Source organism: Saccopteryx bilineata, chromosome X, assembly GCF_036850765.1.
Source record: "Saccopteryx bilineata isolate mSacBil1 chromosome X, mSacBil1_pri_phased_curated, whole genome shotgun sequence".
Lineage (NCBI taxonomy): Eukaryota > Metazoa > Chordata > Mammalia > Chiroptera > Emballonuridae > Saccopteryx > Saccopteryx bilineata.
In genome coordinates this window covers 41,028,206-41,052,840 of record NC_089502.1, presented here as the reverse complement: position 1 = coordinate 41,052,840, position 24,635 = coordinate 41,028,206, and the positions used below count along the sequence as shown (strand labels likewise).

Sequence of the window (24,635 nt, the reverse complement as noted above, 5' to 3'; positions counted from 1 at the left end):
AGAAAAAATTTAATATAATGCAAACCTTGGAGCTAAATGACAGAATTTAAAATAGAAATCCTAAAAGTAATCAGAGATATACAAGAAAAATCAGAAAGGCAATTTAGGGAGCTCAGAAAACAACTCAACAAACAAAAAGAATATATTACCAAAGAAATTGAAACTATAAAAACAAATCAAACAGAGATGAAAAACTCAATTCATGAACTGAAACATGAGGTAACAAGCTTAGCTAATAAAACAGGCCAGATAGGCCCTGGCTGGTTGGCTCAGCGGTAGAGCGTCGGCCTGGCGTGCGGGGGACCCGGGTTCGATTCCCGGCCAGGGCACATAGGAGAAGCGACCATTTGCTTCTCCACCCCCCCACCCCCACCTTCCTCTCTGTTTCTCTCTTCCCCTCCTGCAGCCAAGGCTCCATTGGAGCAAAGATGGCCTGGGTGCTGGGGATGGCTCCTTGGCCTCTTCCCCAGGTGCTAGAGTGGCTCTGGTCACGGCAAAGCGACCCTCGGAGGGGCAGAGCATCGCCCCCTGGTGGGCAGAGCATCGCCCCTGGTGGGTGTGCTGGGTGGATCCTGGTCGGGCGCATGCGGGAGTCTGTCTGACTGTCTCTCCCTGTTTCCAGCTTCAGAAAAATACAAAAAAAAAAAACAACAAAAAAAAAAACAGGCCAGATAGAAGGTACGATTAGTGACATGGAAGACAAGCAACCTCAGGCTCAACAGAAAGAAGAGAGACTCAAAAATTTTAAAAAATGAGAAATCCCTACAGGAATTGTCTGACTCCATCAAAAAGAATATCAGAGGGAGAAGAGAGAGAAAATGGAATGGAGAATATATTCAAACAAATAATAAACGAGAACTTCCCAAGCCTGTGGAAAGAACTAAAGCCTCAAATTCAAGAAGCAAACAGAACACCGAGTTTTCTTAACCACAACAAACCCACTCCAAGGCACATCATAATGAAAATGACACAAAACAACAACAAAGAAAAAATTCTCAAGTCAGCCAGGGAAAAGAAGAATACAACATATAAAGGAAGGCCTATTAGAATATCAGATTTCTCAGCAGAAACTCTACAAGCTAGAAGAGAGTGGACCCCAATATTTAAAACCCTGAAAGAGAGGAACTTTCAGCCAAGAATACTATACCCATCAAAACTATCCTTCAAACATGAAGGAGAAATAAAAACATTCACAAATACAGAAAAGATGAGGGAATTTATCATCAGAAAACCCCCACTCCAGGAAATACTAAAGGGGGTTTTCCAACCAGATTCAAAGAACAAAACAAAACAAAACCACAAGTAAAAGCTCCACCAAGAACACAATAAAACCAAATTTAAACTGTGACAACAAAATCAAAAAAAAAGGGGAGAGGACGGAGATTAACAGTAGCAAAGGATGACAAAGTGCAGAAACACTCATACGATAGGGTACTACAATGAATATGGTAGGTACCCTTTTCATTACTTAATGGTAACCACCCTTAAAAAAACCATCACAGAAGCACATGACTTAAAAAAGGTAGCAGCCCTGGTTGGTTGGCTCAGTGATAGAGCATCAGCCTGGCGTGCAGAAGTCCCGGGTTCGATTCCCGGCCAGGGCACACAGGAGAAGCGCCCATCTGCTTCTCCACCCCTCCCCCTCTCCTTCCTCTCTGTCTCTCTCTTCCCCTCCCGCAGCCGAGGCTCCATTGGAGCAAAGATGGCCTGGGCGCTGGGGATGGTTCCTTGGCCTCTGCCCCAGGAGCTAGAGTGGCTCTGGTCGCAGGGGAGCGATGCCCCAGAGGGTCGGAGTATCACCCTCTGGTGGGCAGAGCGTCGCCCCCTGATGGGCGTGCCAGGTGGATACCGGTCAGGCGCATGCGGGAGTCTGTCTGACTGTCTCTCCGCATTTCCGGCTTCAGAAAAATACAGGGGGGGAGAAAAGGTAGCAACAGAGGAAAGAAGTATGGAATACAAACAAACAAAAGCAAATGATAGAAAAACAAAAGAGAAGAATCAAACAAGATACAAAACTAACAGAAAGCAATTAATAAAATGGTAATGGGGAACCCACAAGTGTCAATAATTACAATAAATGTAAATGATTAAACTTACCAATAAAAAGAAACAGAGTAGCAGAATGGATTAAAAAAGAAAATCCAACTGTATGCTGCCTACAAGAAACACATCTAAGCAACAAGGATAAAAACAAATTCAAAGTGAAAGGCTGGAAAACAATACTCAAAGCAAATAACACCCCCCAAAAAAACAGGTGTAGCAATACTCATATCTAATAATGCTGACTACAAGACAGAAAAAGTACTCAGAGACAAACATGGTCATTTCATAATGATTAAGGAAACACTGAATCAGGAAGACATAACAATCCTTAATATATATGCACCAAAACAAGGAGCACCAAAATATGTAAGACAGCTACTTATTGACCTAAAAACAAAAACTGACAAAAATACAATCATACTTGGAGACCTCAATACACCGCTGACGGCTCTAGATTGGTCATCCAAACAGAGAATCAACAAAGGTATTTTGGCCTTAAATGAAACACTAGAGGACCTGGATATGATAGACATCTACAGGACACTTCATCCCAAAGCGACAGAGTATACATTTTTCTCTAGTGTACATGGAACATTCTCAAGAATTGACCATATGTTGGGCCACAAAAATAACATCAGCAAATTCAGAAAAACAAATTGTACCAAGCATATTTTCTGATCATAAAGCTTTGAAACTAGAATTCAACTGCAAAAAGGGGGAAAAAAAAACACAAAAATGTGGAAACTAAACAATATACTTTTAAAAAATGAATGGGTCAAAGAAGAATTAAGTGCAGAGATCAAAAGATATACACAGACAAATGAAAATGACAATACGACATATCAGAATCTATGGGATGCAGCAAAAGCAGTGATAAGAGGGAAGTTCATATCACTTCAGGCCTATATGAACAAACAAAAGAGAGCCCAAGTGAACCACTTAACTTCACACCTTAAGAAACTAGAAAAAGAACAAAGACAATCCAAAACCAGCCCAAGAAAGGAGATAATAAAAACCAGAGCAGAAATAAATGAAATAGAGAACAGAAAAACTATAGAAAAAATTAATAAAGCAAGGAGCTGGTTCTTTGAAGAGATCAACAAAATTGACAAACCCTTGGCAAGACTCATCAAGAAAAAGAGAAAGGACTCATATAAACAAAATCCAAAATGAAAGAGGAGAAATCACCACAGACATCATAGATATACAAAGAATTATTGTAGAATACTACAAAAAACTATATGCCACCAAATTCAACAATCTAGAAAAAATGGATAAATACCTTGAACAATACAACCTTCCTAGACAGAGTCATGAAGAAGCAGAAAGCTTAAACAGACCAATTAGCAGGGAGGAAATAGAAAAAACTATTAAAAACCTCCCCAAAAATAAAAGTCCGGGCCCAGACGGTTATACTAGTGAATTCTATCAAACATTCAAAGAAGACTTGGTTCCTATTCTACTCAAACTCTTCCGAAAAATTGAAGAAGAAGTAATACTTCCAAACACATTTTATGAGGTCAACATAACCCTCATACCAAAACTTGGCAAGGATGGCACAAAAAAAGGAAACTATAGACCAATATCTCTAATGAATACAGATGCTAAAATACTAAACAAAATACTAGCAAATCGAATACAACAACATATTAAAAAAATAACACATCATGATCAAGTGGGATTCATCCCAGAATCTCAAGTACAGTTCAACATATGTAGAACGGTTAACATAATACACCATATCAACAAAACAAAGAACAAAAACCACATGATCTTATCAATAGATGCAGAAAAGGCATTCAATAAAATATAACACAACTTTATGTTTAAGACACTCAACAAAATGGGTATGGAAGGAAAATATCTCAACACGACAAAGGCCATATATGATAAACCATCAGCCAACATCATATTAAATGTCATAAAACTGAGGACTTTCCACCTTAAATCAGGAACAAGACAGGGTTGTCCACTCTCTAGACTCTTATTTAATGTGGTGCTAGAAGTTCTGGCCAGAGCAATCAGACAAGAGAAAGAAATAAAAGGCATCCATATTGGAAAAGAAGAAGTAAAGGTATCACTTTTTGCAGATGATATGATCCTATACATCGAAAACCCCAAAGACTCCACAAAAAGATTACTAGAAACAATAAACCAATACAGTAAGGTCGCAGGATACAAAATTAACATACAAAAGTCCACAGCCTTTCTATATGCCAACAATGAAACATTTGAGAACAAAGTCAAAAAAATAATCCCCTTCAGGATTGCAACAAAAAAAAAAATACGTAGGAATAAACATAACAAAGAATGTAAGGGACCTATATAATGAAAACTACAAAGCATTGTTAAGGGAAATTGAAAAAGATACAATGAGATGTAAAAATATTCCTTGTTCTTGGATAGGAAGAATAAGTATAATCAAAATGGCCATATTACCCAAAGCAATTTATAAATTTAATGCAATTCCCATCAAAATTCCAATGACATTTTTTAAAGAAATGGAACAAAAAATCATCAGATTTATATGGAACTATAAAAAAACCCCGAATAGCCAAAGCAATCCTAAGGAAAAAGAATGAAGCTGGGGGCATTACAATACTTGACTTCAAACTATATTATAGGGCCACGACAATCAAAACAGCATGGTATTGGCAGAAAAATAGACACTCAGATCAATGGCACAGAATAGAAGGTCCAGAAATAAAACCACATATATATGGTCAAATAATTTTCAATAAAGGGGCCAACAACACACAATGGAGCAAAGAAAGCCTCTTCAACAAATGGTGTTGGGAAAACTGGAAAGCCACATGCAAAAGAATGAAACTCAACTACAGCTTTTCCCCTTGTACTAAAATTAATTCAAAATGGATCAAAGACCTAAATATAAGACCTGAAACAATAAAGTACAGAGAGAAAGACACACGTACTAAACTTAGGGACCTGGGTTTTAAACAGCATTTTATGAATTTGACTCCAAAGGCAAGAGATGTGACAGCAAAGATAAATGAATGGGACTACATCAGACTAAAAAGTTTTGCTCAGCAAGAGAAACTGACAACAAAATAAACAGCCAACTAAATGGGAAATATTTTCAAACAACAGCTCAGATAAGGGCCTAATATCCAAAATATACAAAGAACTCATAAAACTCAACAACAAAAACAAACAATCCAATAAAAAAATGGGAAGAGGACATGAACAGACACTTCTCCCAGGAAGAAATACAAATGGTCAACAGATATATTAAAAGATGCTCATCTTCATTAGTTATTATAGAAATGCAAATCAAAACTGCAATGAGATACCACCTCACACCTGTTAAATTAGTTATTATCAACAAGACAGGTAATAGCAAATGTTGGAGAGGCTGTGGAGAAAAAGGAACCCCCATTCACTGTTGGTGGGAATGTAAAGTAGTACAACCATTATGGAGGAAAGTATGGTGGTTCCTCAAAAAAGTGAAAATAGAACTACCTTATGACCCAGCAATCCCTCTACTGGGTATATACCCCAAAAACTCAGAAACATTGATACGTAAAGACACATGCAGCCCCATGTTCATTGCAGCATTGTTCACAGTAGCCAAGACATGGAAACAACCAAAAAGCCCTTCAATAGATGACTGGATAAAGAAGATGTGGCACATATACACTATGGAATACTACTCAGCCATAAGAAATGATGACATCGGATCATTTACAACAAAATGGTGGGGTCTTGATTACATTATACAGAGTGAAATAAGTAAATCAGAAAAAAACAAGAACTACATGATTCCATACATTGGTGGGACATAAAAACGAGACTAAGGGACATGGACAAGAGTGTGGTGGTTACCTGGGGTGGGGGGGGGCGTGGGAGGAAAGGAGGGAGAGGGGAAGGGGGAGGGGGAGGGGCACAAAGAAAACTAGATAGAGGGTGACAAAATCTGACTTTGGGTGATGGGTATGCAACATAATTGAATGACAAGATAACCTGGACATGTTTTCTTTGAATATATGTACCATGATTTATTGATGTCTCCCGATTAATATTAATAAAAATTTATTTATAAAAAAATAAAAATATAAATAAGGATATCTCAGCAAAATCATATGGCTGGTATAACTTCCTGAATATTATTCGCTGGGTCAAATGAAACCCATAAACGCCATTGGCATAGGTGAGGAGAAAGGGAAGGCGAGCCCATGAACATGGAAGAGCAAAAAAGAAAGGAAAAGAAGTGAAAGTACTTGAAATATTGGATAGTATAGCAATATCAGCCAATCTTCTGTAAGGTGCCACTGGATGGTGCCAGCGTCCCAGTTATCCAATACAGATATGGAACCAGTAGACAGCCACTGGTCCACCTTTTAGACCTTAGGTTGCATGCTCAGAAGTCTTCTTTCAATATACTAATGGGCAGATGTAAATTCACTGGAGTATAGTCCCCTACATATATCATTGACATGGGCATAGGTCTTAAGGATGTTTTGTTTTTCAGAGCCAACTGGAAGGTGTGTGTCAACATTTTTTTCATGGCCAACATGTTTCAGAATAAGCTCACCATTCCAACATTCAGAAACTCTCAGTAGAGTGTGTGGCCAGGGGTTCTCAATGGACTTAGAAGTGGGGAAGAAGATCAGAACCCAGAAAAGTGTTTCCAAACTATTAGGTTGAACCATATCAAACTGCCAATAGTCACAAATCTGTTACATACAAAAAACAGTAATTTGAAATGGTTCAACCTAATATACACATATTTAGAATCACTGACTTAATGAGCTACTTTTACTGATAAGAGTGCATCATACTTTCAGATATGTTGGGGGGGTGAAAGGTTAAAAACATCTTCATAGTTTGACCTTAAGTAACAAAAAATTAAATAAGCTAAGAAATGTAAACAAAATGTCTAAGGGTAGGAAATAGATTAAAACTACATAACTGCCTGACCTGTGGTGGTGCAGTGGATAAAGCATTAACCTGGAAATGCTGAGGTCACCAGTTCGAAACCCTGGGCTTGCCTGGTCAAGGCACATATGGGAGTTGATGCTTCCAGCTCCTCCCCCATCTCTCCTGTCTCTCTCTCCCTCTGTCTCTCCCTCTCCTCTCTCTAAAAAAAAAAATGAATAAATAAAAAAATTTTAAAAAAAACTACATAACTACATTAAAAAACAGAAGACATGGAAAGATATTCACAAAAAATATAAATGCCACATTAAGTATAAAAAAGTAAATTACAAAAAAAAAGCAGTGTATAAACACATTTGTAACCTGTCTTTTAGGAAAATCCAAATAGTTTTTTTGAAGGGATGGAATTATATTCTCTATAGAAAAAAATATGGAAGGATATATACTAAAAATTTCAGCAGTAGTTTCTGGGTATAATTACACTTTTTCTATTTATCTACATATGTTTTCTAAAATAAACATGCATGACAATTTTGGATCCTGTAACAGAAAAAAAAAAGACTTTGGTAGAAAAACTGGGAAAATCTAAATAAATTCTATAGTTTAATCAAAAGTACTGCACCACTGTTACATAAAATATTAACATTGAGGGTGCTGGGTAAAGATACATAGGGTCCCTGAAGTATCTTCACAAATTTGCTGTAAATCTAAAACTATTCAAAAATGAAATACTCATTTTAAAAATAAGCCATGTATTATAATCACATTTTAAAAATCTAAAAGAAAGAATCCATTTGGTTAAGAGATCTCTACAAATCAGCAATGGTAGAGTACAACTTCTCTGGTAGTAAGTCACTAGAGTTTCTAGCATGAAAATAGAAAGCTGTAAAGACTGTTATATAATATGGTCTCTCCAAAATATGAAAGTGATGTTACCCTACTGGGCATAGACTTATTGAAGCAAAAAACAAATGGTTGTCTTTATTTTCTTTGGTTTTGTAAACACCATTGCTGAAGACTACCATAATCATATTTTTATTTGAGGAAAGGAATTAAAAATAAGTATAGCCATAACAACCCTTTCCCCCTTTATAATATTTTCTGAAACCTAGTTTCCCAAATAATGGGCAGCGAGAGGGTTAAGTATATGCATTTGTCTAAGAAATATTCTGTGAACATATATTATGTCCTGTCCTTATGAAGCTTACTACTCAATAGATAATATTTTTAAGCGAACATTATACTAACACAGAGAGCAAACATGTATGTAGAATAGGAAAGGAGGGTCACTCATGAGGCAACCCTCAACCCTGTAATAATAAAATGCCAAACAGACAATTATGTATTTTTAAAAAGCTAATAATAATAGCTAGCCTCTGTGATTATCCAGTTATACCTGTTACTGCTGAAGTATCAGCTGGCTTGCCTAAACACGATTTTTCTTAAACTTCCTTCAAATAGTGGGGAAAGGAAATGTATACAGAGCTAAAGAACACAATCAGAAATCTAAAACGACTTGATCAATTTCAACTGTAGGCTCCTCCGACCTATTACAAACAACACTGCTTTCTGGTTATAACACTACTCCAGCAAGTGTAAGTTTGGAATAGGTTAATTCCACTGTGGAACTCATCCAATGGAGGTTTCATTACTTAAGTATTTAAAATGTCTCAATATGAGGCTTTTTTGCAAATGATGAGATCCAAAGCAAGAATTTCCAGAACAGATTTAAAGAAGCACCAGAGTACTAAAAACTCCCCAGCAGAGCAGAAGTCTTGCCCATCTCAATGCAATCATGTTTAAGGAAGGCCTTAGTATTTATTCCCCTACAAAGGTCAGCCAAGAAACTTGCTAGTTTCAACTGTGTTGCTATTGCTTACTAGTAGATATGGTCCATTCATCCCAAAGGCATTTAACTTCTGATGCACCTGCAATGTAATTTGCCTTTAAGACATTTATTTGCAGTTATTTCTGTGAATATTTAAATTAGGTTATAATTCAACCTTCCTGGAAGCATTTGCAACCAATGTGAGCAGCAGTAAAAGATAAGTTGGTTTGCTGTCTCAAGTCTATGAAGTCTATAGGGCAATCTGCTGGTTTCTTCAAAAGCATAACTCAGGACAACACAAAGGAAGTTTCGAAAGCAAAAGTTGTCCTTTGCCATACATCTCGAGGTCTGATGCTTATGTGACAGTGCCATAAGGTATTATCAAAATACTTCCAACACCCCCATCTTATGGGTTCTGGCACTGAAAAGAGAGGGGAAAGACTGGTTCAGTCAGTGCCTGGTGCCACGCTCAGGCAACAGCCTGATCCTTCACAGCGATGGGGCAGTGCCGCTAAAAGCAAGAAAAATTAAAAAACAAAGGGGGGGGTAGCAATAGCAGAACATGGCCCCAGATCTGGCCACGTACCAAACTCCACCCTAAACAAGTTCCTAATCAGTCCTCCCATTGCAAAAGAAATGATCTCATGAGAGAGAAAATGTTATGACTTCTAAAAGTGAATGGACAAATAAAATTACCTCAGTGTTACATTATCTGGGAATGATGCAAAGTTAGAGAAATCAGCAAGGTTGAAAAAGACTTCTTTCAACCATAATGAGTTGCTTCAAAGCGAGTAGCCTGCATCTCCTTAAAGTAATTAAAGTCAACATATGTATGCTATATAACAACAGCCCCACCTTTGAGAACTGTAAATAGAGTTTTGGCTCAGTATTGCAGATTTCCACTGGAGACTGATACCATTCAACACTGCAGGGCTTCTCACTACATATACAATAAATCCTCACTTAACATCATCGATAGGTTCTGCTACTTGAAGCGAATCCATGCATATGCAAAATCACTGTTATCATAAACTGATTGATAAGAGTTAAGTTCCACCAGCAACTCACAATGTTATAATGAAATGACACTGAACTAAGTGATGCTGTTTAAGGGCCTGCTACACACTTAAGGAACCCCACAGGCTATAACTTGTGTTTAAAATAGGTTTCTAAAGTACAAACTAGAGTTGAGATTCCTGGTTTTCAAAACTCCAACTCCAGTCTAGCTACAGACCACTGCCACCTGCTCCCCCTTGGGGAATGCCTAAGCATCTTTCTCCTCTTTCCTGCCAGAAGTGCCCTAAATAACATGGGCCTCCAAACAAAGGCAGGGTAGGAGCTGGTCAACGATCTTCATCAGTTCAGCTGAATTAAAAACAAGATTGTAAGCACGGACTATCTATCTCTGTAGTGAGATTTGAAAATTAACTGTAATCTTTAGGTTCGCGGCTCTGTGAGAAAAAGACCAGCTGTCTGAAAATTGCATTAGGAACAAATTTCCCATTTTACCAAAGGTTATCATTGTGACCATAAGCTAATCATGCCACACCATTTTATGTAACCAAAGAACAATGGCCCACATGCAGGGCACCACAGGGATAAGGCAGGAATTGGGGGGCCATCTGAGCACTGGAATGTCATCCCAAGGACCAGAGGTGCCGCCTTTGTAGAGCGCTTATGCTAAAGCGGTGACACGGTGACCCCGTGGAGCTAGGATTCAGGACAGCTTAGCAGGGCTTTGTATCCCAGCACTGACTATTTGGTATCCCGGGGTCATGAGCCATCACCTCATTCAGTTCTCCCCACTCAGTCCCAAAAGAAATGCTTTAAAAGTGATGTGGGGAAACTCCATTTCAAACCAGAAATAAAAAAAAGGAGATGGAGGCTTCACCATGAAAGTTTCTATTTTGTAGCTATCTCTCCTAAAACTGCTGTAAAGGATAGCACCTGAAAAGAAGTAAATTGGTAGTGGGGAGGAATATTTTCTAAACAAAGCTACACCTCCACAAATATTTTCATATTCAACAATCTCTTGGTAGTCAAGAGAATATTAAAATTAATATAAACATGTATATAAACTAAAAATCTACTTCATAAAATCCTGACCTTCAGACTTGACACTAAAAACAAAATCTAGGTAAAAGAATCCAAAAATTTGATGGTGCGGTATTTTAGTTTTATAATATCATTCCAAGTTCAGTCATTTTGCTTAAAGGTATGCAATCTATAATTATAATTTAATGAACTATATTTACATTTTCTTTCTATTGGGGGGAATAAACACTACATAGACTCCCATCAACAGGTTGCTATAATTCACCAGCAGTGAGCCTGAATCCTGACTGTTCTAGTTTCCACATTACGAAAACTACCTCCTTTACAGAAAATCTAACCTACTCCCATAGGGAGCGGCAAGGGAACAGAGAGAATCCGAAATATTCTACTTTAAACCATCCTAGACTAACCTTGCACTTTATCAAGTCCTGAAGGTTGCTGTGGTCCCAGGTATAAGAAGAATACCAGGACCTCTGAGGTTTTTTTTCTGTTCTATGTTTGAAACATATTCATCTGACAATTGTTTATGGCTAATTCTACCCAGTTCTACGTCTCAGTAAAGTTAAGATTTCTCAACTATTCTTTTAAGCTACTTCTAAACTTAATATCTTCAGTGGCTATGTGGAACATAACATCTTTCACTTGGATCCATCCCATTAGATATTAATGCTAATTCTATTCCTCCTTCTGCTTTCAAAGCCACATTTTGCTCATTCACCAAGTTCCCGTTTCCGGTCCGAGGGAAGTTTTCAGCTTTCAGGTCATTTGAGAAGCAGAAGAAATGACTAATATGCAGATGTCCTCCACTTTTTTTTTTCATACTTTTTCCATTTTTTTTTTATTTTACTTAGACAATTAATTTTAACGGGGTGACATTGGTCAACTAGAGTACATAGATTTAGAGAAAACATCTCCAGATCATTTTTGAAATTCGATTATGTTGTATACCCATCACCCAAAGTCAATTCATCCTCAGTCACCTTATATTTGTTTTTCTTTTTGCCCCTCCCCTCCCCCCACACCCTTTTCTCTACTCCCTTCCCCTCCCCCTGGTAACCACTGCACTCTTATCTATGTTCATGAGTCTCAATTTTGTGTCCCACCTATGTATGGAATCATATAGTTCTTAGCACTTTCTGATTTACTTATTTCGCTCAGTATAATGTTATCAAGGTCCATCCATGTTGTCGTAAATGATCCGATGTCATCATTGCTTATGGCTGAGTAGGATTCCATTGTATATATGGACCACATCTTTATTTAATCCTCTATTATGTCCTCCACTTTTAAAGAATTCACTTTTTGCTTTTGTAGAAGACCTACAATAGTACCTGTTTTGCCAACAGAAGGAAATCCAAAGATTTTTGCTTTTACGAAAAAGGGCAAAGTGCAAAAATAGCGTTCAGTGCTTTGCAGTGAGTCCTTCAGAGGCAGCAGGCAGCCCCAGCAGCAAGAATGGCCCAACCCAGCTCCTTCCTGGGAACTTGACTCAGCAGCACAGCATCAAGCTGCCAAAACTTTGAACTGTGTTAGCATCTGTGCTTTATCTTGGTTTATTCTGTGCATCTGTTAGCAAGATGCAATTGCTTCTTCACTAGACACAATTTCACCTTAGAAAAGTTTTCATAGAAATGCTCTCCTTTCAGATAGCAAGGGAAACCTGTATTCGGAACACGACTGATCACCATTTCAGTGTCAAAGGTTCTACCTATCTCTGGGTTTTCTTTGGTGACTCATCCTTCAGGTACCTCCAGGGGAATGATCCTTCCAAACATTATCATTACTTTTTCTTACAGTATAAAACTACTTTAAGCACATAGGTAATAAACAGAGCACCCTCAGAGAAAACAGGTATTTCACCATGCCTTCCACTGCATTAACTGCATAACCAACTAGATTCCACCATTAATGTTTACCACATCTCTCTGATAGTCTAATCTCATATGCTCCTCTCATCAATCAAGGGAGAAAGGGGGAACCTCCTTCTTCACTCCCTGTAAAATCTGCTAATTCGATAGTAACTACAAGAGAAAAATCCTCATGCTGTGAAGTCAACTCCAAAAAAGGCCAAGCAGCACAGCCCTGGAGACCAGAGATGCCCTTTCAACCGCTGTAACAAAAACACCAGCAACCACACCAGCCTTCACATTGACACCACTGTTGAATCCATGGAAAAGGATTAAAGCATCAAAAAATCTTAAGTGTAAAGTAAGATAATTCACCCTTAACACCCACAGTATAAATCTGAAGATTTTATACCGAGTCTCCAGCGGATGTCCTGAATAAACATTTCTATTTGACATGAAAGCAGAATACATACACACTTGCCCAAATCAAACCAGGTTCTCCAACACAGTTCTCTTAATATCCAATAGTATATGCTATAGCCTGAAATACCACAAAGATTCATGTTGCTATAGATACCTAGATTCTCTTTACTTTCTTAAGTTATAAAAAAATACAAGTAGGCCCAAACCTTTAACAAGATTTAGAGAAGCTGCTTTTTCTTGAACCCGAAAAACTGTTACAGCTCAGTTTTAAAATCTTCATTTATGCCTGACCTGTGGTTGCACAGTGGAGAAAGTATCCACCTGGAACGCTAAGGTTGCTGGTTCGAAATCCTGGGCTTGCCTGATCCAGGCACAAACAGGAATTGATGCTTTCTGCTCCTCCCTCCTTCTCTATTGCTTTCTCTCTTTCCCTCCTCTCTAAAATGCATAAATAAAATCTTTAAAAAAAAAAAAACCTTTTAAAAAAAATCTTCATTTAGGCCCTGGCCGATGGCTCCGTGGATAGAGCATGGGCCTGGTATATGGACGTGCCAGGTTCGATTCCTGGGCAGGGCACACAGGAGAAGCGACCACCTACTTCCCCCCTCCTCCTCTTCCTCTTCTCCAGCAGCCAGTGGCTCTATTAGTAGGAGCGTGGCCTCAGGAACTGAGGATAGCTTGCTTGGTACTTGATACTCAAGCATTAGCTCCAAACATGGCTGCCAGGTAGACTCCCCCAAACAACATTTTAATACTGATACATTGTACTTACTCATTATAACCAATAACTACAATTTAAATAACATGTTCATAGTTAAATTCAAATGAGACTGAACTGACTCACAGCAAGGAATTAAAAGTTCCTTGGTTATTTACTTTTGGTGACCTTCATTTTTTTTTAAAGATTATATAGTTTGTTCTAGAAACCAGTTATTTGAATTAGAACATTTTATTTACACAGCACTATGTTGTTCTTTTCCCACAAACATGTATTTTTCCCTTATTCAGAGTTCCTAATCCTGAAAGATTTTCACAATGTAGTGTCAAATTAAAGGAAGCAAGATACAAATCATTGTGTATAGTAAGAACCCATTTTGTAGAAGGATGCATGTTTGCACATGTGCGTGCCCATGTGTATTTATGGGCATGTAAGGGTCCACACATGCAAGCAAACAAACGTGTGTGCACACACATATACACTCAAAGCTGAAAACAGATTTCCCTGGGTATGGGATTCAGTGTTTTTATTTTTTTAAACTTATGTTTTCAACTTCGAATATTTAGAAAATACAAATAGGATTTTTAAAAAGGAAGAAAAGTATTTTGAAAAACTACCTGAGTGATCATTAAGTACAAGGCACTACATTTTTAGTAGTGTCATTGTATAATATATAATGAAGAAATCGCATTGGAAGTGCCTTCCAGTGTGTAAATGTTTTATATTATTAATATGTATGGTAAATTCAGAAATACACTATGGGATTGTATAGGATAAAAAGCAGGCCCTGGCCGTTTGCTCAGTGGTAGAACGTAGGCCTGGCGTGCAGAAGTCCCAGGTTCAATTCCCGGCCAGGGCACACAGGAGAAGCTCCCATCTGCTTCGCCACCCCTCCCCCTCTCCTTCCTCTCTGTCTCTCTCTTCCCCATCCGCAGCCGAGGCTCCACTGGAACAAAGATAGCCCGGGCGCTGGGGATGGCTCCTTGGCCTCTGCCCCAGGTGCTAGAGTGGCTCTGGTCGCGACAGAGCGACGCCCCCTGGTGGGCAGAGCGTCGCCCCCTGGTGGGCGTGCCGGGTGGATCCCGGTCGGGCGCATGCGGGAGTCTGTCTGACTGGCTATCCCCGTTTCCAGCTTCAGAAAAATACAAAAAAAAAAAAAAAAAAAGGCAAAAGCATCCCTTAAATGGGCTTCCTCTGACACCACCTCCTTTTCCTCTAGAGATAGCTACCCATGGTATGTATCCATTAGACCTTTTTGTATTATCCATAAACATTGGAAGGTTGTCTTTTGTTTTGTTTTTTATAAGTGGAATAAAGGTATATGGACTGTTTTGTCACTCTCTCCCCCAATCCTCATCACCCCTTTAACAATGCTTTAGAACTCTTAGGCCAGTTTATATAATTCCAAAGGGTTTCTTTACTCTAAAAGCTCTATGGTGTTCCACAGAACAGAGTATTATTGAAATCACTCCGCTACTGATGAACATTTAGGTCACTTCCAAATTTTCACTATTATGACCTCCTTCACTACAGTAAAGTTATATATATACATACACACACACACATATACATACACACACACACACACACACACACCTTTATACACATGTTCAGATACTTCCCTATAATAGTTTCCTAACAATTGCTGGGTCAAAATACATGTTCATTTAAAAAATGAAAGGGTTCTGGTATTCTTTATCAAAACGTTTTTTAAAAATTGCTCTCCGGCTTGACCTGTGGTGGCGCAGTGGATAAAGCGTCAACCTGGAATACTGAGGTTGCCAGTTTGAAACCCTGGGCTTGCCTGGTCAAGGCACATATGGGAAGCAGCTACTGTAAGTTGATGTTTTCCATTTTTCCTCTCTCTCTCTGTCTCATCTATCTAAAAATCAATAAATTTAAAAAATAAAAAAAAATTGCTCTCCTTAACAGTGAATGACACTACCCAGTTCTTTCTAAAAATGGGTATTATAGTGTTTGCCAATGTATTTGGTGAAAATGGTGTTTTAAAAAAAGGAAAAAAGCACCCAAAATAGTCATTTCTGCGAAGTCTCATCACCAAATCAAAACTTAATACCTACCCTAATTGCAGTTTCAACCTACTATTCCAAGAGTGGAAATTCATACCAATAAATCTGAAATTTCCTGATCAATATCATCGAGGTAATCTGTGAGATAAAATCTCTGCCATCCCCTCCCCCCAAGAAAAATAATCATTTCTTTTCTTTTCCTGCCACACCTTTCTTCCTATAAAAACTTTCCACTTTTTGCAATCCCTTGGAACACTCTGCCAGTTGCTAGAAGGGATGCTGCCTGAGTCATAAATTGCTTAATAAAGCCAATCACAGCTTCAAATTTACTGGGTTGAATTTTGTTCTTTAACAATTGTTTTTCTTTTCTTAATTACTAGAGTGAATTTGAGCATCCTTTCTTTTTTATTCTTTTTTTTTTCCTGGGAAATGCCAGTTCATAACCTCTGTCACTTTTTATAATGGGTGTCTTTTTTTCTTATTACTTTGAAGGAGCTCTTTACATATTATGGATATAAAGTAGAAGCCTTTTTTTCTTAATTGTCTAAGTCTATATAATGGCTTGACTCACACATAAGAGAGTACTGGAATAGACTAGACTTTGTTGTTATAGCAAGCTCTAAAGTAGAAGCCTTTTAATGTAATGTTATTTGGAACAGTTGATTAATTGAACAGGTCAGTTAAGGTGAATAATAAAAATGCATATAACAAACATTTCATTTTATCAGTAGTGAAATGTACACTCATTCATAAAACTTTTGATATAACGCCAAGAGGCCAAAACTTTTTTCTTTAACTCCAGGGCCACTGAGTATAAAGAAATTTACACAGTATTCTTAGATAACATAGACTGTCAAAGAACTTAAAAGACATTTGCAAGGCACCAAGTGAAGAACCTTTTTAGATTTTTATATTTAATCTATACAAATCCTTTATTGTCTTACCCTAATTAGACAATAACTTGCTTTCACCAACTCTTTCCAAAACACTCAATTTTGCATGTAAAAAGAATGAATTTAATATAACTATCACCCAACATCAAAAATTATTCACATGTGCTATACTTTATTTCTTTTCTATCTCTACACACTCCACACCTCCACCACTCCTAATATCAATTGAGGCAAATCCCAGACGTCATTTCACTTCATCCATACAATTTCAGTAAGAACTTCAATTCTTCCATATTTTACCATTAAAAAATATAGAAATAAATTATATATTTACAAAAACAAGAACAACCAGCATATATAGGCTCAGCGATAAAAGCATCTGGTCTATCGATGAGTACACAAGCATATTGGCATACTGGAGACCAGCTTACTAAAAGCAAGTGTTCGCTGCACAGTTTATTTTACAAAGGAAATAAAGAGCATCATTTAATGTGGTGAGTGGTTCAGTGGAAGTCAATTAAATATTCTACTGCCTATGTAGAAGCCATTTTCTCCAGCCTGTGTTTTGCCTTTTTAATTTTGTTATGGTTGTCCAGACTTTTTAAAATATATGCTTAGATTTTTTTTAAAATATATCCTTATTTTATTTTTGTGTATGATGTGAAGTGGAAATTAATTTCTTTCCAAATGTATGGCCAAATGTCCTAACTCAATTTCCACTTTCTACATCACACATAGGGCATTTACAAGAACTAAAGTGTCCACTTCTAACTTATAAAACAAAGCTATGTCAAAATAAATAAATAAATAAACCAACAGTCTAAGATCTGCTTGATAGGCTCAAACTACTATCTATTTAAAAAGCCCACAGCAGTTCTCGGAGAGGGACTAACAACACTGCCACTCCTGCTCTCCTTTCCACTCTGGCAAGAACCAAATCACCAAAGGACCACACAGGCCTCTTTCTGACTCTCATTAGTTGCTATACCTGAACATTTACATTCACAGGGAAATAGCCTGCATCTGACAACAAAGTTAACCCTCTCCATCCATTCCTTAATGCTGCTCCTAGAGGACAGTGCCCTGTGGACTTAGTAAAGAAAATGAATATACTCTTCCCAACCACAATTTCCCATAGAAATATAACTAAAACGTCAAGGCAAAAATTTTGTTCAGTTTCCTTTATATCAGCCCTGGCTGAAAAGCTCAGTTGGTTGGAGCATCGTCCCAAAGCACAGATGTTGCTGGTTCAATCCCCAGTGAGGGCACATACAGGAACAGATGGATGTTCTTGTCTCTCTCTTGCTCTCTCTAAAATCAATAAAATGAACGCTACAAAAAAAATTATTAAAGCCCTGGCCGGTTGGCTCAGTGGTAGAGCGTCGGCCTGGCGTGCAGAAGTCCCGGGTTTGATTCCCGGCCAGGGCACACAGGAGAAGCGCCCATCTGCTTCTCCACCCCTCCCCCTCTCCTTCCTCTCTGTCTCTCTCTTCCCCTCCCGCAGCCAAGGCTCCATTGGAGCAAAGATGGCCCGGGCGCTGGGGATGGCTCCGTGGCCTCTGCCCCAGGCACTGGAGTGGCTCTGGTCGCAACAGAGCAACGCCCCGGAGGGGCAGAGCATCGCCCCCTGGTGGGCAGAGCGTCGCCCCCTGGTGGGCTTGCTGGGTGGATCCTGGTCGGGCGTATGTGGGAGTCTGTCTGACTGTCTCTCCCCGTTTCCAGCTTCAGAGAAATAAAAAAAAACAAAAAACAAACAAAAAAAATTATTAAAAATAATTTCTTTTGTAACATAAAGACTCAATGATTTATAATGTTGTTTTGCCTCTAGTCAAATTTCTTCTGTAAAGCTCCAGGGATTAAATAGGCTTTTAGGTCCTTAAATTGTCTGTTTCAACTCTAACATTGGATTTTGAATACAGCCAGGCAATACAGAAATGAAATAAGGTGGCTGTCTTACAACAGAAGTGTGTTTGTGTATTTTTGTTTTCTTTTGTTTTATAAACAGGCGGTGGGCAGGACTTAGCCATTGGCAGTACTTTGCTGGTCCCTGCATTATACCAATTATTGATCTTTTTCAAATATATAGTAATCTACTACCTTAGCTGTACATTTATTTGAACAAATATGGTGACACAGAAGGGATAAGTAATCATTTCAGTACCAACTTACAGAAATAAATCATCTCAAAGTTAATTACTAACCTTCTCCTATAAGTTCTTCTCATAATATGAGCACATACATTTTTCAAAATATAAACTTGCTAGTCACCTTAAAACTGATGTTTATTTTGAAATGTAATTAAGATGAACAGTAAGTAACTACTATAAAAGGAAAACACAGTCTAGACACACAAATTCAATAGTCTTGTATTCATTATTCTGATAATCGATAGAGTACTAAAAAGCCTACTAAAGTACATGGTCATGATTCATAACTTCACTACTGAATATGCAGAAGTAAATTTCCAAAGTATACTTAATTGAGAACACAAATTTTTTTTGATTTACCAGAAACCTTTGTAAAAAAGAAATGTACAGTTTTGCCAAAATATTTTTAATTTAGAAAGTGAAACCAAAAATCCCCTTGGCATATCGTGTGCCTATTTAATTTATAATATTAATTTTAACATTTTACTTGAAAGCCTGGTAAGGCAGAAATTATATTTTTAAGGCACAAAAGGAAGCAGCCATTTTAATATGGCAAGAGCATGAGTGAGTAGGTCTTCACATTCTAAGCGATAAAGAACACTTGTTCACAGGATACACTTGAACTCCAGGACTGTGAAAGAAAGTATGTTCACATTACTTACAGAAATACTGAATGCTATACAGGAACAGCAAGGAAGAAATTAACAGGAAGACCTGTTGACACCAAAGGCTGATAGATAAAAAGGAAAAATGGATAAACTGGGACTCATCAAAAACAATTTTTTTGTTGTTCTGAAAAACCCCCTGTGAAGTGGATGAAAAAACCAAGCTCCAGACTGGAAGACTATATCTGCAAACCACATATACAACAAAGAACTAGTATTTAGAATATATAAAGAACTCTTAGAACTCAACAGTAAAAAAAAAAAAAAAAATCCAACTGGAGAATGAACAAAAAGATATGACCATACATTTCTCTAAAGAGGATACAGAGATGGCAAATGAGCACATGAAAGATGTTCAACATCATTAGCCCTAAGGGAAATGCAAACTAAAACTATGACAACATATCCTTAGACACCTATCAGAGTGGCTAAAATAATAAAAAAAAATAGTTCTACTACCAAATGCATGAGGAGTATCCATACATTGCTGATGGTACTGCAAAATGATAAGCCACTCTGGCAAACAGTCTGGCAGTTCTTCATAAAACTAAACGTGCAGCTAACATACAGCCAACACTGTATTCTTAGGCATCTGTCCCAAGAAATGGAAATCTATGTTCATGTAAAAACCGGTACAGGGAGTTTTATTCATAACAGGTTTAAAAATAAAAACAGGAAACAGCCAGATGTCCTTCAAAGGGTGAATGTTTAAACAAACTAGTACATTCAACACCATGGACTATGATTCAACAATGAAAAGGAACTATCAATACATGATAAGTTCCCTGCATTATCTCCAGGAAATCATGCTGAGTGAGAAAAAAAGGAGCCAATCTCAAAAACTTCCATACTTTCTGATGCCATTTATACAGCATTCTTGACATGGCAAAAGTATAGGCATGGAAAAAAGATTGCCAGGGCTCAGGGATGCAGGAAGGGAGTGGCTATGGCTACAAAATGATGATGGGACAGTTCTGGATCTTGACTGTGGTGGTGGTGGTTACACGAATTGAATCATGTGATAACACTGCATAGAACTAAATACGCACACAGATGGTGTATGTAAAACATGATCTCTGAATCGGGTGGATGCATTGTATCTATTTCAATTTCCTCGCTGTTATACTATACCACAGTCATGCAAGATGTTACCATTGGGGAAAACTAGGTAAAGTTCATTCTTTTGGAACCACTGATTGAGAACCTACAACTATCTCAAAAGAAACAGTTAAAAGAGAAAGAAACAGAGTATAAAAGATTAGCCAGTGTTAGGAGTGGGGGAAAAAAAACACCAAACACTTTTACTTTTGCTAAACTCTCAGCAATTTAAAGTTAAGGAAGAGCCCTGGCTGGTTGGCTCAGTGGTGGAGCGTCGGCCTGGCATGCGGAAGTCCCGGGTTCGATTCCTAGCCAGGGCACAAAGGAGAAGCGTCCATCTGCTTCTCCACCCCTCCCCCTCTCCTTCCTCTGTCTCTCTCTTCCTCTCCCGCACCCAAGGCTCCATTGGAGCAAAGATGGCCCGGGCGCTGGGGATGGCTCCATGGCCTCTGCCTCAGGTGCTAGAGTGGCTCTGGTCACAACAGAGCGACGCCCCGGAGGGGCAGAGCATTGCCCCCTGGTGGGCAGAGCCTTGCCCCCTGGTGGGCAGAGCATCGCCCCCTGGTGGGCGTGCCGGGTGGATCCCGGTAGGGCGCATGCGGGAGTCTGTCTGACTGCGTCCCGTTTCCAGCTTCAGAAAAATTAAAAAAAAAATAAAGTTAAGGAAGAAAAAAAAGGAATGCCAAGAAGAGTTTACAGGGTACAGTTAGTACAATCACCCCCTCTTCCTTCCCAGTAGAGCTTCAATATACTCAGGAATTCATGTCCATGATTTGACTGTTATTGTTAATAAAAATAAAGTGCCCAAACAGCTATCTCTCCACAATCCCCAGTACTATCACTACCATCCCAGGCTAAACTCTTAGGGTAGGGCTTGTCTTAAGTCATACGCTGGTGGCCTGGCACAAAATAAGTGACAGAAGAAGGAAGAAGAGAAATTAAATGAACAAATAATGAATGAATGAGATGCCTGCATATTCTTTCAAAGTTCTTAGTCAATCATAGTTACAAGGGAGTAACTACACATTACCTTACAAATTTCTAAAAGCCATGGACATTTTTTTAAAAAGTGTGTGGTATGTAGATATTTTACTTACAAACATAAATTAGCAATACCTGACTTTTATAAAATGCTTCCCAATTTAGAGACTTCTACATATAGTATAACTATTTGATAAGGATGAATTAAGAATTATGTATATATAAATTGGAACTAGTATATGCAAATCTTTGAGGAAAAAGCAAACATTCTAAACAACTACAGCTGGTATGTGTGGCACAACCTTGACACAAATTGTATCAGACAGATACATAAAAAACCATTTTTTCAGTATAAGAACAAAGAATTCAAATTGGTGGAACTTATGGGTCATTCTGTCAATCATCAAGACGCTTTCACAGATGCAAAAAACTAAGAGAGGTAAAGTGAGTTGTTCTGGTTATAAAATTAGCTAGCTGGAACTGAACCCTCAGCCTCTCCGGCATCCCAATTCATTTCTCATTGAACTGGGCAAGACTCTCCTTTCTCCACCCATCTACCCTGACCCAAAACAAAAATGTTAAGATAAATCGCTTATTTTTTAAATAGGGTTTCTAACGGGCGGGGGGTGGGGGGGGGACGACTTGATTTTACTCAAGCTTTTCGTTGTCGCATTACACCTTCCGTAGACCTTTAGGTGTCAAATTACTTCTCCCAGCACAACAATAAGGTACTTTATTCTATGGTGCAAGTACTATGCCACCAGTTTAATGGTTCATCCTCCAACTAAATGGCACTGAGAGTGTTAATTCTTACACTATCGCAGCTTCAATGAAAAACATGAACTATTTTACAATTCAAGGAGGTTTTCACTATTAAAATCTTGACCGATATCTCATCGACGCACTGTTAACGAATCTCCACTTGCATGTAGCGTTGTGTATCAAGAACAGTTAAAAACTATTTGTTAGCGGCAAAATAAAAGAAAAACCAAAGTAACAAGCAACTACCGGGAAATAGCTGATTAAACCATAAAGCAGACTGCTTACTTTTTCAAAGGGATTCATTTAAATGCCATTTTGCCCTTGTTCTGCACCTCACCGCACTGATGACTGACTTTTTTAAGGTCAAAGAGTGAGTAGAACAAATTCATTACAAGAGGGTGAAAAAAATGCCTTTGAAGGAGGAGATAGATGCTGGAGCGGAGAGGAGAAATGACGTCTTAATTGAAATATGTAACCCCTTGATGGGGGTTAGGCAATGAATCATATTCTCCTCAATTTTTCTATGTGCTATAGACATCAGCCACAGTTCTTTCTGTAAGGCAGTGAAATGAGAGGAAGAGGAAGTGAATGAAGCTAATGCTAAATATACACCGCGCACTGAGGACATGGATATAGATAGATAGGAAGAACAGGGAAAAATAAGAACATGCTTCTGCTAAAATCCAGCTGTTTCCTAACATACGTAAAGATACGGAAGCTAAGAAGATACCGAAAGCCCGAGTTATCCCTCACATTTGAAGGGCGGATGCCTCAGAGAGACCCGCTTACCCCGGGATACGGAGCGAGCCAGAGGGTACAAAATGGAGTTGAGGTCTAGGGGCACCTTAAAGGTCGTTGGGAGCCTGGCAAGCTCTTTGAGAAAAGGTCCTGGCAAAGGGTAGTACTCCGATCAGGAAGATGCTTCTGGCTCTCCGGGGGCAGTAAGCGGCGCAGGAGTCAGGCTAGGGTCTCCAGGACCCCAGACTTCAGTAAAGGGGAAGATGCAGATGTAGAGATCTCGGGGATCTTCCCGGCGCCAGAAGAGACGGCCGGGTAGATCGCTCGGGATCAAGAAGCAAGCAAGCCCATTCCGGGAACCGGGACGCTGTCTGAACCGCCTGCGGGCTCAGGTGTGGGATGACGGCGCCGCGGGAGCCGGGCCCGAATACTCACCGGAGGCGGTGCCCACGGCGTCCTCGCAGCCGGCCGGCGCCTGGCCCCCGGGAAGCTGGCGGAAGGGAGCCGCGTGTCCGCTAGCTCAGTGGCGAAGAGGGGCGCGCCGACGAGGCCGGAGAAAAAGCCGCAGCGGCGCGCGCACCCCAACGAGCGGCGGGGGCGGAGCGAGCAGCGGCGCGGCTCGAGCCCGGAACAGACGCGCCCGGAGGGGCGGGCGGAGCCGCGGCGCGCGGTGGTGTGGCCGAGCCGGCCGAATCGCGGGCGGCCCACGGCTCGGCCCACCCACGCGCCCGCCTCCGCGGGCCCGGGACGTCAGCCGAGGGGGCGGCGCCGGGCGGGCTCCGAGCGGCGCGGGAGGGGTGCTGCGGCGGGGCCGCGCTGGCTAACGGCGCCCAGCCGGCTCGCCGCAGGGGATGCGTCCCGCTTCCCGGCACTTTCTGCTGGGCTGGCGGGCGGCGCGATCCAGTGTTTTCAGGGTCTGCGCGGCTTTAATTTCAGCGAGGTGCGAAGCCCGGCCAGGCCTGCACCCGTGCTGGCTGCCCAGGAGGAAAGTTCCCCTCAGGTCATTTTCCAGCTGCCCTTTAAAGAGAATTCATTTTTGTACATCACTGCCCTTCCTTTGGAGAGAGATCTTACCGATCTGATTAAAGACACCTTGCTTCTCCAAGCCTGACCTAATGACTCTATCTTCCCATTATCTCGACCCTGACTGAGTTAAGACCCCCGCTCCCTTCCGCTAATGAAATATCGAAAGGAAACAGATTTTTCACTTTATGCCTTCCATTTCCACAATGGTGTAACAGCAAGAGAGCCCACGACTGATAAGGAAATGTCACTGCAGCGCTGTGACATCTCACTTGACGTGATCGTTGCTTATGAGCCAGTCCTACAAATACTATTCCCAAGAGATTCAAGAAATTGCTGTTAAAAATAAAATTCCAGCAAACTGTCTCCGACCTTCAAAAGAGACAGACCGAAAGTGCAAATGAGCCACAACGAACTACCAAGAATATATCACCAATAAACAAGCAAATAAAGCGCTAGTACTCTTCCAGTTCCCTGATGCATAATGA

At 39.6% G+C, this 24,635-nt stretch overlaps 1 protein-coding gene and 1 pseudogene across 10 annotated transcripts in view; both read right to left on the bottom strand.

Annotated features, from left to right (window-relative positions):
* ACSL4 (acyl-CoA synthetase long chain family member 4) overlaps positions 1 to 24,255 on the bottom strand; it is a 105,932-nt gene extending 81,677 nt beyond the window's left edge. For 5 of the 10 annotated variants that reach the window (XM_066248672.1, XM_066248674.1, XM_066248666.1 and 2 more), the window contains exon 1: positions 23,560 to 23,698. The gene's annotated coding sequence lies outside the window, so the exon portion shown is untranslated. Of the gene's footprint in view, positions 1 to 13,383; positions 13,403 to 23,559; positions 23,785 to 24,198 lie in introns of those variants that run through there. The other 5 variants (XM_066248667.1, XM_066248676.1, XM_066248675.1 and 2 more) reach the window with 4 other exon arrangements.
* Positions 16,380 to 16,492, bottom strand: LOC136318010 (small nucleolar RNA SNORA28; annotated as a pseudogene).
* Positions 24,256 to 24,635: the final 380 nt, after the last annotated feature.